We start from the raw sequence: 13508 nt of genomic DNA on the forward strand, positions 1-13508 counted from the left end.
TCCACCAATAACCATGCCACATTCAAAGTCACTTAAATAACTTTTCTTCCCTATTCGGATGCTTGGTTTGAACTGCAGCACATCGTCTTGACCATGAATGCATGCCTAAATGTATTGATTCATTAGAAATGTTTGTTAACGTTGGACTGTCCAACTGTACGTTAATACAAATTTGGACAGGTGTACCTAAGTATACTAGTCCTAGTAGTCCATATTATGTGAAAACGAGATTTCTGCAGAAATGAGGATTGAGTACAACCAGCAGGGGCGCTACAATAAGTTATCAGTCCCCTAGAGATGATAAATCATCAGTAGCTGAGATGATGACATGCACTGACACTGCCTGTCTGACCTTTATGCAGTGTATATGAAATGCATTGCCTAGCTTGAGTTGAGAGAATAGAAATAATTATGGATTTTAGTATACTTTAGAAATCATGAATACATGCACCTTTTCTTCTTCTTCTCTCTTTCTTCTCCAAGATAATAATGGAAAATACCTACTGTTATGCAGGTGCCATTGCTGGCTCTGCTTTACAAAGGAGATCCTTGACATTTGACAAGAGTTGTTGAACTGGATCTGCCAGTGAGTACACTACATGCAGTGGTGTAAAGTAACTAAGTGCATTTACTAAAGTACTGTACTTAAGTACAATTTTGAGGTATTTTTTTTTCAATGCTTTTACTTCTACTTTTGATTATTATTACAAAACCACTTCAGCCCCATTTGAACTTTAATTGGCTATTTGAAAATAGCCGATCTACAAGCTCACAATGCATGGCATTTGCTACACCTGTGAGCTTGCAATGTAGATCTGCTATTTTCAAAAGATTTTTTATATATTTTTTAGACATTGTGATAACTTGTGAAACGGGACACTCGAGTACAATGAGTATACTTTTACTTTTGGCGCTTTAAGTATATATTACCGGACTTTTACTTGTGACAGAGTACTTCCACATTGCATTTGATACTTTTACTTAAGTACACAATTTGAGTACTTTTTCCACCACTGACTACATGCCCCAGCCAGCACCCCTGCCCCTACCCCCCACCCCACCCCTCGGGCTCGTGACAGCAGGCGCAGCCACCAAACCTGCCACCCATGCATATCGATCACGGCAGCACCGTCGGCTACACTTAACAGCTACAGTAGCTTTGATCTGTTTCATCGTTTGCTTTGCCTAAAGAAGAGGACAGAAGCAGAAGCGTGTGTAAGGTACAGTAGCAGTTGGGCACCACGTCAACTAACTCTGTAAACTTTTGTAAAGTGCAGGCGAATCAAGTTTCCAGAAAGATGTTCCTCGTTGCGCAGCAACAGTGTATCGAATATCAAAATATTATGGTTTTGTCGAGTGGGAAATGAGTGAGTGCATGTTGGATTACTGGTTATTAACAAAATGCTGAGGAGGGCGTGGCCGTGGGCAAGTTGTTGCAATGGATATTGTTCTCAGCTGTTGCAACATTGATTGAGTAAACAACCCTTTTATTTGGGGTTTAGGGGTTTATTTGGTCGTATTTAAGTAATAGGTTGGTGTCCACCGTTTTTATGGATCTTACAAGAGCTCTGTGTTGCTATTGTATTATTCTTTGGTCTCAATACATTATGCACCTATCTACATTATGCACCTAAGTGGGAATCGACAGTTTATTCCTACAGTAGCCTACACTGTGTGTGTGTGTGTGTGTGTGTGTGTGTGTGTGTATATATGTGTGTGTGTATATATATATATATATATATATATATATATATATATATATATATATATATATATATATATATATATATATATATATATATATATAGCTAGCTAGCCCTAGTGCTCATTGTGTGTGTTTCAGGGTTTCTGTTGGAAATGGTTTTAATTTGGCATGCATAACACAGATTACTGATGTTTTGACCGATATTAAATAAAAGTGCAAAACCTTTAAATCAATACTCTGGAAACCCTGGTTCACGGATCCACCAGTTACACCCCCCCCCCCCCCCAATTCAAGGCAAACACTCACACAATGACTAAAGGTTTCATTCACCTCTCAGAATGAAAACATTACAGAATCTTCCTGGTCAATGTCATAGCTTCATTAATTGACTCTGCAGCAGATTTGAACCATTTCCAGTTCAAATTTGCTGGAAACAGGAATGCCACCTTCTGCAAAAGGGAACTACAGTCATGCACAGAGCCTATTAACCTGTTTAGCACTATGAACTCACCTTGTACATTCTGTGCATTTTTGGAATTGTCTAATCGCAAGACTGGACATTATGCTGATATGTTGTGCTGCTGAGAGAAAGTGTGCTTGACAAAGTGGTATAATTGAATCTAATTTCTGAGATGTATCTAAATCATGTGTTGCACAGAGTTCTTCCACATCCATTTGAAGTTATTATGTGATTTTACCTTAGTTATGGAGACTGGCTTTGATATCAGTTGTCCATCTAGAACTTTAATTATCTAAATGAAATATACAACCGGAATGCCTTTTTAACACATTTATTCCTAATAAAGTGTTTTTTATGGTCTCCGCCAGGCCGAAAGTCATGGGAGATTGGGAGTGAGTCTGCAGTTCTTATTGCAATGGGGAGCTCATTCCATAGTCTGGGAGCCAGAAGGGAGAAGGGTCTGGGACGTGTGGAGCGTTGTTCTGGGTGTTTTAGCGGTGTAAGGTTCTCAAGTTTAAGTTTATTTTGTCCCAAACTGGGCAATTGATGTTACAGCAGATAATAATAAAAAACTCCAAAACATAGTAAACATACATACACAAGACATAGACATAGTGTGTGTGTGTTCTGACACCTTTCCTGTGTTAGCTAATCTGAGAGAGCGGGAGGGGTTGTAGGGTTGGATCAGGCTTTGAAGATATGGGGGTGCCATACTGTACCTTTGGTTGCTTTGTTGGCCAACGTCAGTGTTTTGTATTCAGTTTGTTTGTTTTGGGCAGTAACTGGGAGCCAATGGAGGGAGCGGAGAAGGGGTGAGAAATGTGAAAATGTTATCTGAAGACCAAGCGTGCTGCGGCATTCTGGATAATTTGGAGAGGCTTAAGTGCACATGCCGGGAGGCCAGTAAGGAGAGAGTTACAATAGTCAAGTTTTGATATGACTGATGTCTGGATAAGGAGCTGGGCTGACTCCTGGGTGAGGAAGGGTCTGATCCTTCGAATGTTATAGAGTGCAAACCTACAGGATCGAGTGACCGCTGTGATGTGTGCCTTGAATGAGAGCTGTTCAGGACAACATCAAGGTTCTTGGCTGTTGGAACCGAAGTCACCAGGGCGTTCGAAATAGTCTATGGAAATAGTTAGATCCTGCGTGGGGCAGGATTTAGCTGGGAAGAAGAGCAGCTCAGTCTTGTCCGGGTTCAGCTTGAGGTGGTGAGAAGACATCCACTGTGAGATGTCAGCCAGACATGCAGTGATGCGCTCTTCCACCTGAGTGGCAGTCTGGCAGAGGGGGGAGGATAAAAACAGTTGAGTGTCATAGGCATAGTAGTGATAAGATTAAGATAGATTGTGAGCAGAGATGACAGCACCAAGAGATTTTGTATACAGCGAGAAAAGAAGGGGGCCAAGTACCCCGGTACACACTGTACTACTTTTAAAGTGGTCGGGGGGATCATCTGATCGTTATGTATTTCACACTACATGAGTCTCTTTTTTAAATCGGCTGTCATATATCGTTGTGGTTTGTCACACTATACGATTGATCGCCGACAAGGGATCACGCTGCAAGATGTTTCACCAGGATGCGATCCAGACCCGATACATACATTTGTTTTTATTCCAATTAATTTGAACTGACGTCTCACAGACAGGACGCTATTGATTGACATTAAATAATTCTATATATCTGTATTTCTATATTTCTCTCTCTCTCTCTGAAAAAAAACAATTCAACCAGCTTAAAGGGCAAGACCACTTTGGTAGAGGTTTGGGTTGTGTAGTTACCTTGCCATGATGTAACTCCAAAGGTGGACAAGAAATCAAAAATAATTGCTCCATTGATTAGAAATTGATAATTCAAAATATGCTCCTCATTGACTTACATTGTACGGTAAAACAGCTCTCAAAGTCACTCTTTCAGCACATAAATGAACACAAACAAAGTTGATTCAGACAATATAGAACATCACCAAACCCAGTACTGTTTTTTGTTTTAAATAAAAATGTTAACTTCCTGTTGATTTTGCTATTTTATTAAGAAGAAAACCTGGACTGGATTCGCGGATCCGGATCTTCAAATGGTAAAATCAGCAGGAAGTTAATATTTTTATTTAAAAAAAAAACAGTACTGGGTTTGGTGATGTTCTATATTGTCTGAATCAGCTTTGTTCGTGTTCGTTTACGTGCTTAAAGAGTGACTTTGAGAGCTGTTTTACCGTACAATGTAAGTCAATGAGGAGCAAATTTTGAATTATCAATTTCTAATCAATGGAGCAATTATTTTTGATTTCTTGTCCACCTTTGGAGTTACATCATGGAAAGGTAAATACACAACCCAAACCTCTACCAAAGTGGTCTTGCCCTTTAAGTGCGCAATGCAATTCAGAAGCAGTGTTGCCATTATAAGCGACTTTGGGCATGTTTTTCTGTGAAGTTGCTTGTAAATATTAGTTGTAGTTGCAGTTTTTTGGGCTTGTTTCTAAAGTGTAGTTGCTTACTGTATGTGGGCTTGTTTTCTAAGCAAGCCCTCAAGCCCACATCTAGCTGTATAGATTGTGCAAGCAATTGTGTCAAGAGGAGGCCACAAGAATAAAATGTGCTACTCAGTTCATTTTAAGTTACTGTTTCCTGACCACCAATTAATAACATCAGAACAATAGACAGCAGGGAAAGGCACAAATTGCCATCATTATTTGAGAAGCGATTGCTAAACTACAGTATTGTAAAAAGGTAGTTTGTGTATTGTGTATGTCACTCAATGTCCGCAATGTCTCAATATGCTCTATGATAATCAAATCACTATACAAGGCCCTGAAACCTAATTTAATGCATTTGTAAATCATTATTTGAAGGGTGCAATTTGGGGGTTCAAGAAGGTCAGTTCGTTATTAACACAATATCGTTCATAAATTCTAAACTGCTCACCGTAGAAGGAGGATTGCATTTGAAAGCTTGTTCAAGCCATTTCACTTCCACCATGATGCATGGAGTTTCTTCAATGTTAATGTTTGTCATTTCGTGACTCAACTACGTACGCCTGTGGTTACCCTTGTGAAGATGGTTCTTAATCAATACCGTGAAGGATAAAGCCAGTGTGCCAAACAGGTTGTCTCTCATGCAACGGAGTACTGCAGTGCTCTTGTTAGTGCAATTATTAAGTAGTTTCTGGGAAATAACAATAAGTGGTTAAAATCGGGACACACATGCTACATAATTGATGATACTGATGACGTTCAAAAAGTGTCTAGACTGATATATTAGTCAGGCTCTAATTATTACATAATAACCCTGAGATCCACCACAGCAAGAGAGGGAAATGGAATCGATTGCAGTTGATTGCAGGGGTGGAGGATGTTTTTAAGCGACTTTGTGTACTCAGAAAGGTGCTATATAAATTGTATTATTATTATTATTAAAAGACAGAGAGGACAGGAGTGAAGCGTGTCTTCTGACAATCTGAGTGCTGAGTGTTTTGGTGCCGCTTTCTTCTAGGTCGATCTACACGCAGGAGTGTCAAACTGGCGAACGCGGGCCGTTCCAATGCAGCCCAAACATGATTTAAAAAGAGTTAATTGATACTACAGTACCTCTAACGACGCTGCTGCTCACCCCCCTCCCCCATCTGATACTGTAGCTTCTACAGTATCAGGTTATGTAACGCATTATGTCATACACAACAGAAAAACAACTTTCTGTTTGGGAAAATTACTGAGCTGTTTCATTAATTACACTCAGGGTGTGATTTATATTATGTAAGGGAGCTGTTAGGGCGTTGAATTGAAATATCTGCCATTAGCAATTTGATCACTGAAAAAGAACACCGGATGTGTTCATATCTTTGCATCAATATTGTGGATGACATGGATATTCACCGGCACTGTGCTTATAGCCAAGAGCACAGGAAATGTGTTTAATTTCGGAGATATGATGTGTTGTGATAACATCCCAGAGGCCTGCAGCACATGTGGCCCCAGTGAGTTCAACTTGAGGTTAGAGATATGTGGGAAATCTGGTCCACAGAGTGAGTGAGGAGTGAGGTTTCGGATTTGGGTGTGGTTTGCCTGGGAATGGAGCCTGGGAAATTTCCTTGCCTTTTCCTATGTGGAGCTGTGAAAACCTTAACTTTCAGCATTAACAGCCAGTAGGTCCTGGGCGGTCCTTTTACCCAGTGATGCTACAGTCCCCAGGATATAGATACACAGATTCAACTCCCTGGACACTTTAATTGGCTGAAGATCATAATACCAAAGGACTTCACACATTTCTTGGAAAATGTGTACATACACAACTCTTGTTTTGCCAGTGTCTGGTTGGGGAGGGAGGTATTTAGCCTAAATAGTTTTCAGTGGGCCTAGGCCTGTTGAGACTTGCTGATGTCAGTAGGACAGCGGCTCAAAACCAAGGTTGTCTCCTATTGAGAAGTTTTCTTTTACCGGTAGCAAATAGGAAGAGCAGGGGCAACATTTGTGAGTCACATGCTCACAGGAGGTGGCTCTTTTTATCCCGCTTGCATGCCTACACAGCTCGATGAACATTAGATAACTGGAAATAGATGAAAAAATGATTAGTTTGTTTCAGAAGCAGAATCAATAATTGTTTTTGTTTGCATATACAGCCTGATGAATTTGTCTTGGTATGGTTACATTGAATAACGAGAGATTTTTTTCTCAGAAATATAAAGGTAATGATATAAGACAAACTATATACTGTATGCAATATAAATGTTTTTAAATGTTCTTATTTAAATGTAAATAAGAAATGTTTTTAAATGTTCTTATTTAAATGTAAATAAGAAAGTGTTAAAGTAGTCACTTTGGTGTCAAGCAAAAAGTGTTCTCTGAGGGACTCACCATGGATTACTCATGGGGGAAGCCGGGGGTTCTTCTGCGGGAGGGAGATTATCAAGTTACCTGTAAGTCAGCTAGCCACAAATAGATTCAATAGTCACAATAATTATCCAATGTCGGGTGAATGAGTCATCTGGTTCTGTAGCATTTCTTTCCTTATTTATTTTGGTGAGAGACACTGAGCTTTAGTAAAGATTCGTGAGTAAGCTACTGTCAGATGTTGACCTTTTGATTAGGTCACATGTAGCCTTGTTAAAAGAATATGAATATTTGACAAAATAAATGTGTTTAGTTTGAAGTGTCTATTTGCAAGCTCACTGAATGTCAGGCATGGGATGTTCTGTGATGAAATCGTGGGCGCACTGCTTGAGCGTCATGCAGACACCACCGAGTTTCCCTGTGCTCATATAAGGCAGAGCTGAGAATCTTTCCGGAAGTGTATCTGTTAGAGGGATATGGTTGAGCTGTCCACCAGCAGTGTATGAGTGTGTGGGTGAGCTGAGGATTTCTCTGAGGGAAATAGGAGAACATTATGCTTATTTGACACTCTGGAGTTGGTGTGAAGCAAGTGAGCGATGAGTAATGCCTGATTTATACTTGTGTGCACATTTTGTCGCACTACCAAATATAAATCAGGGGTAAGAGAGCAAGGTGTGTGTGTGTGTGTGTGTGTGTGTGTGTGTGTGTGTGTGTGTGTGTGTGTGTGTGTGTGTGTGTGTGTGTGTGTGTGTGTGTGTGTGTGTGTGTGTGTGTGTGTGTGTGTGTGTGTGTGTGTGTGTGTGTGTGTGTGTGTGTGTGTGTGTGTGTGTGTGTGTGCGTGCGTGCGTGCGTGCATAGACTAGATGTGTGTATGGAGTCCCCAGCAGTGCAGGTCACCTATTAGTACAGTCCCCCCCCCCCCCCCCCCCCCCCCCAAAAAAAAAGCGCAATTAAAATATTTTCCAATACTCAGCTTGACAGAGCATAGCACACACTGGGGAGGGAAAAGGATAAAAGTTGCATTTGTCAGAAGATACAAGTCAGAAATCGCTTCACATTTACCAGGTGTATTCACTGGTCCAGCTGGTAAGAGCATATGGGTAATACTAATTCCATGGTAGTACTCATGATTGATGGGTTCACAGGGCCATACCCACAATGCTTTGCGTGAACAGTCGAGCTGCCCATCTAGAAACGCTTAGCCTGGAAATGATTTGTTGGTGCTTGTGCTTTCAATGGTTTGGTACAGCAATGATCCTAGGTTCGATTCCCAGTAGGAGAAATACATTTTTATGCAGAAATCTTTAGGGCTGGGTGGGTGATGAGGGCAAAATTAAATATGAAATAAATAATCGATATTTTGAGTTTGTGACATCAATTATTCATTTTCTACACATTTAACAAGTTTAGAAAGTTGTGAAATGAAATAGCAGATATACATGCTCACAAAGTCACAACACATCGTGACATAGGACACGTCAGCTTGTAGATCTAATTCTTTAGACATTTCTTTTTAAAATGTTCGCATATAATGACATGCCCAAAATAGGGATGCCAGGGTTAATGTGGTTAATCAGACTGCTGCCTGCTAGCTTAGCTATAACACATACCTACACTAAACGCATTGTTTTCAGCTGTGACTAGAAGCTCTAAAGCTCGCTCTGTCCAAAATTTGTGTGAAATAACGCATGGATTCATGCACGTACTGTACATGAACACAGCTACTTCAAATTCACGCTCGTTCTCATTACCTATCACTCTCTGGCCATTCTCTCTCCAAGGCTGTCCAGTACAAGACAAATGCAGCTTAAAATGTATTGCACTACTATTTTAGGATGTGTTATGCGTCACTGGTGCGTCACTGGGAGGCCTAGACGGCTCCATCGCAGCATATGCATAACCCTATATTAGCAACATCCTCGTGGGTGCCCAGCCAAACTAGAGCAGGCCACTAAGTGAACTGAAGTGTGTTAGGGATGGGTCAGAATAATTGAATATTCGAATAATCGTTTTTTTTTTATTAAGATAATAATTTAATTACAAAAATAATAATAAAGAAAAAATCTGTTGCAAAGGTCATCCAAACCCTGCCCATAGTAACTACATTTTAGAGGATACTTAGTATGGGTGTAATATTTATTTATTCTTTATTTTGCGATTACACATGTTTTGGTCACTTTTACACGTGTGTGTGTGTGTGTGTGTGTGTGTGGGTGGGGACATTTTTCAGTTAAGCCTGATTTATGCACTGGCATCAGTGCTGAAAATAGCAGATCTACAAGCATTGGGAATCTGTAGATCGGCTATTTTCCACACTGACGTATGATGCAACTAAGTAAAAGTCTGGAATAACACAGGCATGGGGCTTGCCACTTCACATTGAGTCTCTCATTTGACATTAGTACATATTGATATTGTCCAGCAGCTGCATGTTCTGTTTCCCAGAGAGGTTTTCTGGGAAGTATATCTATCCCATGACGAAAAAGAAACAAACAAAAATCTCCTTTGTAAATGCTTCATTTGACTTGATTCTGTCATTTCAGCCTAGCTCTCCACGCCAAGCCCACCGCTCTTGGGAGCGGTCTAATTAGGCTGCTCTAGAAATGTTTATAGATGCGAGCTGATAGCATAGCAAGTTGGTCTGTGTTTATTTGGGCTCTGTGTGGAAATGGTAATTGGTGTGAGTAAGACGCACACATTGGGCAGTGTTGACATCAAGACCATTAGGGTAGGAGACCACAGACCAGAGCAGACCAGTGCTGGAGTAGGCATGAACTCATCTTTTCCATGCACTGTCCTGAGGCCGGGGGGGGGGAGGACTGGAGCTTGGTTAGGGAAGGAGGGCTGGAGTAGAGCCTGGACCTGGCTCTGTCTGGATGGGCTTCAGGATTGCGGAACAGGCCAATTGTGAAACGGGACATTTAGTCATACGAGACCATTACAACTCAAGACCTTAATTTATTGGCAGACAGAATTGCGTCTTGTCTGGTGTGGCTGGCACATGCACTGATGCAGTCCCTTGACTGCTGGTGCGGTGGCTGCATGATTAGAGTTGGTAACCAACTGAGCTCTTACATTGTTGTTTTTATTTTTGTTTTTGCATGTAGTGGACTTTGAAATTACACGAGCAGCAAAGCGATTGCACAACTATTGAGACTGTCCATACAGTGTGAACAGTATTTTCGCTGTTCTGTCGCTGTTCTGCCTGCAATGCCTCATAACCAAGAGAACACAAGGCCATTAAACTTCATCTTATCTCTAATTCAGTATCTGAGATGCCCATTGGTGGTCAAAAAAAAATATTATTGATTGTTGTACATAACTTCTGAACTATTCATTGTGGTAGGAAGAGACTGCATTTAAAAGCTTGTCTCAAGCTATTTCACTTGACATCCAAGATGACGTAGTAGACAATGACATAGATTGACATAGATGTTTAAGGTCAACTACACACACACCACAAGGCTGCCCTATTCTTTCATTTGTGCCATTATTGCATTATTGGCCTCTGTTCACTACTGTGGCGTTTCTCCACTCTTGGTGAATAATTTATTTTTATTTTCTTTACAAGACCTGCCCTGTTTCTGGCCCCTGGCTCTCACTGGCACTGCATGGTCCCCTCCATTTTCCCCCTCTTCATCAAATCTCTTTGAAAACGGCCCATCTAAAAACACACAATGCGCTGCGTTGCGATGGGTTGTGAGCTTGTAGATCAGCTACAGTATATTCACTTATTATGTCCCAGAATATGGACACTAGGTTTCACGTGTTTACTGACTAATGTGATGGCACACAAAATAAAATGTTGCAATCCCAATGTGTCTGGGCAGTTCCCCGTTGTAGCCAACAACTGCCCTGCCTCACTCTAAGAACATGATGCCATGGGTAAAAAATCACACCCAGTGTGAAGTGAGCGGTGTTATTTAGAAACAACAGTGGTCATCACAGCGATGGAAGCTCACTTTTAAAAAAAAGGATTTTTTGAAGTGCGTGGTGCTATTTATAGGTTATTATTTCATCATGCGTCTCGCTAGCCAATCAAAGCAAAGGGTCTGAATAGAGTCAGCCAATCACGGTACGGCGAAAAGGGTGTGAATACAGTCAGCCAATCACAGTACAGGGAAAGACGAATTCCCAACCCCACTTATAGGAGCGGCTACACCGCTCAAAAATGAGACTGTAACAGACTAAACAAGCCAAGTCTACCAATAGGTGGGCAGTCAGTCAGCGATATCACATCAAGTAATCAGTGCTATCAGTGTATGTGCTACTGCTAATTTCACTGAAAACCCTCATCCTTGGTGTGTGTGTGTGTGTGTGTGGTCCCCAGAGCAGCGCAGTGACTTGGCTGATGACAGACGGAGGATATTGTCAGAACAGTAACACCAGCAGATTCATGAGTGGCTGGGCTGCACGTAGGCACTTTGCTCGGCATCCTGCCTTATTACCCAGCAGGCCTTTCCCTGCTGTTGAAAGGAATGTTGTTATGGCTTAAATTCACTAACTACTGCCGTTTGTATATTTATATACGAATGTGTGTGTCTATGGGTGTATAAGTGTATGTATATGGTGCTGACTAATCATCATCCCTCATCAGAGCAGGTGTGGTTGGGGACAGATAGGATGGGATAAGAGATTGGAAGGATATCAATACAGAAGGGTGCAGGAAACGGCGTGCGGCTGCAGGACATGAGACGTGACTGGTGGAACATGCACCAAGGGAAAGTCCCAGTTTAGGGATGATTACGGCACTGCATGATATTGCATACACAGTATGACATACTGTACATACTGTAGCACATTAACCACTTTAAACCGGGTGTCTCTGTTTTGGATACGCCATTATATGCAAAAAAATGTTTCATAAATAGAAATAATAGAAGTAATACAAGCTCACAACGCTTGTATTACTCGCCACACAACGAAGTATGTAGGTCTTAAATGGTTAAAGGGCAAGACCACTTTGGTAGAGGTTTGGGTTGTGTAGTTACCTTGCCATGGTGTAACTCCAAAGGTGGACAAGAAATCAAAAATGATTGCTCCATTGATTAGAAATTGATAATTCAAAATATGCTCCTCATTGATTTACATTGTACGGTGAAACAGCTCTCAAAGTCACTCTTTTAGCACATAAACGAACACAAACAAAGTTATTTTTTATTTTAACTTCCTGTTGATTTTGCTATTTTTATTAAGAAGAAAACCTGGACTGGATCCGTGGATTCGAATCGCAAAATCAGCAGGAAGTTGACATTTGTACAAAAAAAAAACAGTACTGGGTTTGGTGATGTTCTTTATTGTCTGAATCAGCTTTGTTTGTGTTCGTTTACGTGCTAAAAGAGTGACTTTGAGAGCTGTTTTACCGTACAATGTAAGTCAATGAGGATCATATTTTGAATGATCAATTTCTAATCAATGGAGCAAATATTTTTGTTTGGTTGTTACACCATGGCAACTACACAACCCAAACCTCTACCAAAGTGGTCTTGCCCTTTAAAGCAGTATTTCACTTTAAAATACTTCTAATCTGGGGTCATTTTAACATCTACTCTGGCTTTTGTGTGCACCCCAGAAGTTTTTCATTATTTAGCTCCCTTCAAATTTGAAAAATGTGGGGCAGAGGTTCTTCCTTGGCATGGATCTATTTGTTTGTGTCTTGTATAGTATTTACAGTTTGTTGAGGGGTAAAGGTAACAACAATGGAGATAACGTTATGACAGGTTTGCCTGAAAATCTTTTATTTTCAGCAACACTGCTGTGCTACAGCATAAATGAGGCATAACCACTTAAACCCGGGTGCCCCAGGGGTCTGTACTTGGCCCTCCCCCCCCCCCCCCCCCCTCTACCCCAGTTCTCTTCGCCGAAAATAGCTGATCTATAAGCTCGATCTAGACGATTTGTGAGCTTGTACTGTAGATCGGTTGTTGTTTTTGCTGAATGTTTGCCTTTTATAGCATGCCCAGAAAAGTAATGCTAGGGTTCACGTAGATACGGGAAAGACTGCTCCTCTCCCTGCCTGTTGGCCTGGTTTATAGCAGTACAAGGCCATGTGTATTTTGGCTTCTCTTTCCTGCGTGAAGTTTGCACCTGTGCACCTGAGTGCTGCCTCATCTTTCCAGCTCCCTGTCCTAAACTAAGGTTGAAAAGCCACAGGGAACTAGATCTTTTAGTTCCAGATTTTCCTAGAAATATTATTTTCAACAACAACTTTTTCTCGAAAGAGGTGAATCCAGGGTGACCTTAAATACACCATTCGTCCCCAGTCAGAGAAAGGCCTATGAGGTTGTCTCTTTGTCCATGACATTCAATGTTGGTCAGATTCAGAATGAAAGGAAAACCAAGGATGAATCCTACTGATTTGGTGACCCCAGAGCACTTCCTTCAGTGAATGTACAGTATAGAGCCCCCCCTCCCCAACTCTGTCTCTGATAATAACTTAAACATGTATCCCCCCCTTCACCTTTAGCCCCACTAGTGAGAGTGTGGGAGTCTGTGAATGGCAATAGCAGTCAATTCAA

The 13508-nt window shown here is 41.1% G+C and overlaps 1 protein-coding gene across 1 annotated transcript in view; it reads left to right on the top strand.

Moving 5' to 3' along the window:
- Nucleotides 1-1202: 1202 nt before the first annotated feature.
- The window catches only part of sgip1a (SH3GL interacting endocytic adaptor 1a), a 93236-nt gene continuing 80930 nt past the window's right edge, over nt 1203-13508 (top strand). Inside the window, exon 1 of the mRNA XM_084066576.1 lies at nt 1203-1220. The gene's annotated coding sequence lies outside the window, so the exon portion shown is untranslated. The remainder of the gene's footprint in view (nt 1221-13508) is intronic.

Source organism: Gymnoscopelus microlampas (assembly GCF_963454915.1).
Source record: "Gymnoscopelus microlampas genome assembly, chromosome: 9".
Taxonomy (NCBI): domain Eukaryota; kingdom Metazoa; phylum Chordata; class Actinopteri; order Myctophiformes; family Myctophidae; genus Gymnoscopelus; species Gymnoscopelus microlampas.